Below are 6,461 nucleotides of genomic sequence, written 5' to 3' on the forward strand. Positions count from 1 at the left end.
AAAAACCCTTTATCCCCTATTATATGCTCAATATATTGTGTCATTTTTCCCTCAATATATATCCCTCAATATGAATGCATGTGGTATGATATTTCTGCCCTAGTGAAGCCCCCGTGCCTTGAGTTAGTACGTGCCTAATCTTGAAAGAAAAGCATTGAATTTGGTAGTCTTTCCATCATCTCATTGTTGAACATAGAAAATTGGTAAACAATTGATACCCAACGCTTGTTTGTTTCATAAAACTTATTGATGAAGTGACATATCTTATCATCATCACTATTCTCCTCGGTGAGTATTTCTTCCATAATTATATCTCAGTTACTTTTTTTTTCCATGAATTTTTTTTATGAAAAGGTTGGAAGGATCTAGGCTGAACTGTACCCCAAATCGATATGGGAAACGAGTAGAGTATACTAGAGAGAAAACTTATTTCAAGAGGAAATAAAAGTAGACATTGGCATAGCCTTTTGGCCCAAATAGGTGTTCAACCTATCTACGAAATGCCCTAGAATATACCTTTTATAGTCTTCCATAAGGATTTATCTAGGAATTTCATTCAAATCATCAAAAATGTATCTTTGACTCTTGGACATACAGGTCCCTAAGTATCATGGCAGTCATATTCAAGAACTAAACAGGAATTTTATCATATTTTTGAGAAATTAAAAAAGGATTTTTCTGATTCCGAGAAAAGAGTTCCTTCTCTAAACTGTTGCTTTATCAGGACTCCCTCCTGCAAAAACAAAGCATCTTTTGAGAGCTTGTCTACCTTTGTATAAAAATCCCTATAAATGTTGGTAAACAAAATTACTTGAAATTTTATTTTTATCTATAAAACTCTGATCATGACTGTATTGAGTACCAGATTTGTTATCATCATATGTCCATTGGCACAATTGATTAGTAGTTTTGGATCCTCTAGAATTTGCATTGTTCCATCACCTCTTTATACAACTACTCTCAGTAATAGCCACAAAGCACACAACTCAGTTCTTTGGTCAGTCCCTTTCCCACCTCCAAATTTAATAGAAAATTAATGAGTTAATTAAAAGCAAAAGACATCCAGAGCCACACTTACTTGGGGGTCTCTTCACATGCACCATCAAAGTAACCCCAAGCTGTAGAATGATCTATAATGGATCTTTCAAAACTCTCTTAGATCTTCGAGATTTTGGCTTCTAGCATCCCCCATTGCCAGTTCTTATTTAATGAGCCACCAATCTTGGATGAGGTTCTTTACCTTGAAATAATGCATTGTTTCTAGCTAACCACAATCCCTATACCCATACTCATGTAAACACCATAAAAGCATAGAGAGATACCACATCATTAGGCGAAGCTTCATATCAACTCATTGTAAAAATAAGTACACGAGATTCATGAACCATTATAGGCACAAATCTCTTGTTGCAGAATACAAAACGATAACATGCACCTAGTCTCAATGAACTCTCCAAATCCCTCATTAAGAGTGAGAACTAGTCTAATTGGCCCTTTTGCATGACCATTTAATGCCCATTAATAGCCTACATAGGTGGTTAAAAAATATTTTAGAAGAGTCTATAACAAACAACTACATACTGTGAATGTCATATTTGATTCCATTGGCGTGACTTGGATCCTTGTGTAATGTTGAGACATATGTAGGCTGTGTAACTGCTATTTTAGTGCAATATTTTACACACTTGGGACTTGTGCACCCTTCCCATAAATTTTATAAATAAGAATCCCACAATCCTTGACCACATCAACTAACATTCTCTCTAGTCAGTACGTGCCTAATCTTCAAAAGCATTGAATCCGGTAGTCTTTGCATGATCTCATTCTTGAACATAGAAAACTGGTAAACAGATGATACCCAATGCTTGTTTGTTTCATCAAACTTATTGATGAAGTGTCCTATATTTCATTTTCACTATTATCCTCAATGAGTATTTCTTCCATCAGTATATCTCAGTTACTTTTTTTTTCCATGAAATATTTTTATGAAAAGGTTGGAAGGATCCACGTTGAATCATAACCCAAATCGATATGGGCAATGATTATAGTATATTAGAGAGAGCGCTTATTTCAAGAGGAAATCAAAATGGACATTGTAATATCCTTTTGGCCAAAATAGGTGTTGAACCTGTCTACAGACTGTCGTAGAAGATACCTTTTACAATCCTCCATAGGGATTTATTTGGGAATTTCATTCAGATCACCAAAAATGTATCTTAGACTCTTGGACATACATGTCCCTAAGTATCATGGTTTTCCTATTCAAGAACTAAACAATAATTTTATCATCTTTTTGAAAAATTAAAAAATGATTTTTCTGATTCTGAGACAAGAGTTCCATCTCTAAATTATTTCTCTATCAAGACTCCCTCCTACAAAAAAAAACATCTTTTGAGAGTTGCTCTGCCTTTGTATCCCTACAAATGTTGGTAAATAGAATTACTTGAAACTTTATTTTTATTTATAAAACTTTGATCATGATTGTATTGATTACCAGATGTGTTATCATCTTATGTCCATTGGCCCAATCAATCAACAATTTTGGATCCCCCATAATATGCATTGTTCCATCACCTCTTTATACAACTGCTCTCAGTAATAGCCACAACACATATAGCTCAGTTCTGTGGTCACTCCCTTTCCCAACTCCAAATTTTAGAGAAAAATAATGAGTTATTTAAAAACAAAAGACATCCAGAGCCACACTTACCTGGGGGTTTCTTGACATGCACCATCAAAGTAACCCCAGGCTGTATAAAGATCTATGTTGGATCTTCCAGAACTCTTTGAGCTTTTGCAAATTTTGGCTTCCAGGATCCCCCATAGCCAGTTCTTATTTGATGAGCCACCAATCTTGGATGAGGTTCTTTACCTTGAAATAATGCATTGTTTCTAGCTAACCTAAATCCCCCATAAAACAAAGCATGGAAAAGATAAATGAATGGAAATATGTTTATCAAGATGCCAATGCTCAAAACATCTCACTAATGAGTCTTTGTCCCACCTTTTCTTGCCAATTTTTATTTGCAAAATTTCTTTCCACACCAGATTTGACAAAGGACAAACAATTGATTCACTAATTCACTTTCTTCCTTGTGTAAAACATACCATCTGGTCCATTCTAATTTTTTTCCCCTATTTTCCCATGTAATAATTTTGTTTGCCAATGCTAAGTAAAGAAATTTTCTTATTTTAAGTGGATTTTAAGGTTTCCAAACTTCCTTGCACCATTTTGGTCTTCAAGCATTCTTACCTCATTTCCAAATTTTAATGTGTAAAACAAATTATTTATTTTCTAATCACGTATGCCCATCTTTCTCATCTAACAGAGTTATGGTGTGGTGATTTAGACTATTGACAAATTGATTCCATTCAAAGACCTTTGCCCCTATATGTGCCACTACTCTTCTATCTTCCACCTTTGAAACCATCCTTCTGCCAAATTTGAAGCTATATCCCTAATCTTAAATACCCTTAAGTCATGAAGTTCTAATAGCACAAGGTCTGACAGCCTGAAATCACCACTACACCCTTTCCATGGATCATGCCCAACTCTTACTTTATTTCATTTTCCTATTTTTCATGCAATCCATCTTTCATATTAAGGGAAACCTTTAACTAATGTCTTGCAAATAATTAATTCTTTGTAAAATATTTTTTGTTTACCCTTATTAATTCTTTAGTGGACCTTTCCTTCATGTGTGTCTACTTCATTACTTTGCCTTCGATTCCTTCATTAGAGAATAGCCTCCAAATGCTCTGTGATACTAAGGCTTGGGTAAAAGCATATATTTCTTGAGACCCCATCCCCATTTTTTATTTTAAGTTAGCTATCTTTGACCACTTCATCAGGGGAGTGGCTTCAGTTTCCTTCTTTTAAGTCCACTGAAAGCTAAGACATCTTTTCTTGATCTTGTATAGATGAGAATACAAGATTGGTTCAGAAAAAAGAATGGTGTAATTTTATTGATAACTTATCCATATGCATAGGTCAAAGAAGCTTGGGTCAGACAGATATCGAGAAGTCAAGTTGTTGATGATGTTTCTTCTGAAACAAATCCAAATCAGCAAAGAAGAAACGATAAACAATGGGTATATTATGCATATGTTTTGTAACTTATGAGAAGAATATCACATGGAGGGTGAACATTGGCTCTTATATGGATGGTGAGTCAGTGGTAAGACAAAAGGATAGTGATGTGATGTGTACATCGTCAAATTTGTTGGATATAATGCAATTCCAGTTGTTGTTTGAAGAGCTTATTTTGGAGTGTATTGCAAACATCTAGCTTGTCTAAAGGTTTTATTTTTTCGGTGTTTGAACAAACATGTAAAATGACCATTATGGTAGTGTTATTTATAATGGTCATAATTAGAACTTAGACTTTGTAATTAGAACTTGGGCCTAATAAATGCTTAGTAATAATGTGATGGAATCTGTAGGGATTCCTAAGTAGCAAGGTTATCACGATCAAATAATGCTAAACAAAAAAAACTTGACTTTGTTATAGAGTCAAGATTTTCATCAAATACTTCATCATGGTCTTGATCCAGTGTGCCTCCTTGACCAACTTCAAAGCTCCCTTCTTGATCTGGAATATCGGCGCAATCATATTTAGATATATGTTCCTTGCCTTCTTCTGGGAAAGCATGCACATCATAATAGTTTGGAAGAACTTTAAAGTTCTCTTTGAAATTTGGCATATTGTTATATTCAAGACGGGCCAAAACTTCTTAAAATGAATCATCTGCTTCAGTGGAAGCTTCATCATCTTCTAAAAGGCCTTGAATACCTTCCTCTTACAAGGTTGTTAATAGGTCTTCATAAGTGTCTTCAAAACTCTGAAATTTCCTAGGCCCCAACAGTTGATAAATTCTAGAATGAGAACCTTGAGAGAGGATATGCATTTTGGATTTCAGGAGTACTTGACCCAATTCATTTTCTTTTTCCCTGAAGAGTATCAAAATAATATTAGTAAATTATCCTCATATCTTTCACTAAATGTGATAACCCGATCACTTTTTACCCTCTATAAAATATTTTGAAAAAAATATACCCCATTATGGTAACTGTATAGGAGAGTTGAGTAACCCAGTAACCATCTCCAATTAGATAAGGGGGTGTGTTATAGATGAATTCAACTCATTCACAACCCTTTCTATATCTTGCTTGAATTTATTTCTCTACAAATGATGACACATAACATTTTTGTCGATGAAGAAGGCCAAGTATAGTTTGTGGGCATAATCATCTAATCCCTTGAGATAGTTGAGCAGAAGAGCTGAAGTGGCATACTATGAAAGTGGGCACTTGCCAGATTTTCTCTAAAAGTAGTCAAACATACCATGCAAATCTTGATTGCTTCTCGTCATCATGCATCATATGTTCACAACTAGAAAAGAATTCCCTTAATTTCATGGATATGGATTTTTTGCGTGATCTCCAGGAAAGTATTCCCTTAATTGATAGAATAATCCATAATTCCATCCCTTCCCCTTCCTATCTAGTACATAAATACATAAAATCTTAGTTAAATTGAAATACTTTTATGTAGTTGTTTTGGTATATACATAAGCTTCCAAGGAACAAGTTCAATGTAGGCATTGTTATGTTCTAGAAGGTGATTATGTCCTTAATAATGTAAGAATGTATTGTTCTCATGGTCTCTATTTTTTAGGCTACATAATGTATTGGGGCAATGAAATGGAAAACATTTCAACCCAAAAGGTCTAATTATGAATATTTATTGTCATGTGCTGGAATTATCAGGTCTTGGGTGTTCCTTCTTAGCCCCTCACACTACTATTACACTCCAAGGTGTGCTCTCTCAAAGGCTACAGTCTACAAGACGCCTCTAGGAGACCTGCCAATTGACTTAGAAGGTAAGCAAAACAATCTTCCACCACTCATTTTACAATGAAAAAATATGTTTTACCTTAGCTCAAGAGTATTTCCCAACAATTATTTAAAAGACATCAAGTTCTTTGAGCTCAGTCTACATTTCATTATTTTTTTGCAGACTTGCACAATGATATTCTCATTGAACTATTTGGAAAGGGAATCTTCTAAGTTGTGACCATGGAAAGTACTTCTATTTATTTGATTCCTTTCATGTTTAAATAAGGAAATTAGGAAAAAATAACCATGAAACCAACCAAATGTAGTTCATTATGACTTCACTACATATTGGTAAAAATTAAAATGTATGATGCATTTTTGTACATGCTTACAAGATACAGATAGAGACCAGTCATCCCAATAATGTGGATATTAATTATCATGATTGTAGAGTATTCCAAGTTGAGATGAGTTCTACACAAATCGCTGAACTGTAGAACGAATGAAGACACCACCATCAGTCGTTGATGTTATCTAGTACAAATTTTCTATGAGATTCATTGATGTCAGATAAATTCATGAACGTGGAAATCAAATGTATCAAAATATGGATTCAAGCCAC

Source organism: Pinus tabuliformis, chromosome 2_2 (genome assembly GCF_031772625.1).
Source record: "Pinus tabuliformis cultivar Carrire ecotype Pingquan chromosome 2_2, CPIR1, whole genome shotgun sequence".
Lineage (NCBI taxonomy): Eukaryota > Viridiplantae > Streptophyta > Pinopsida > Pinales > Pinaceae > Pinus > Pinus tabuliformis.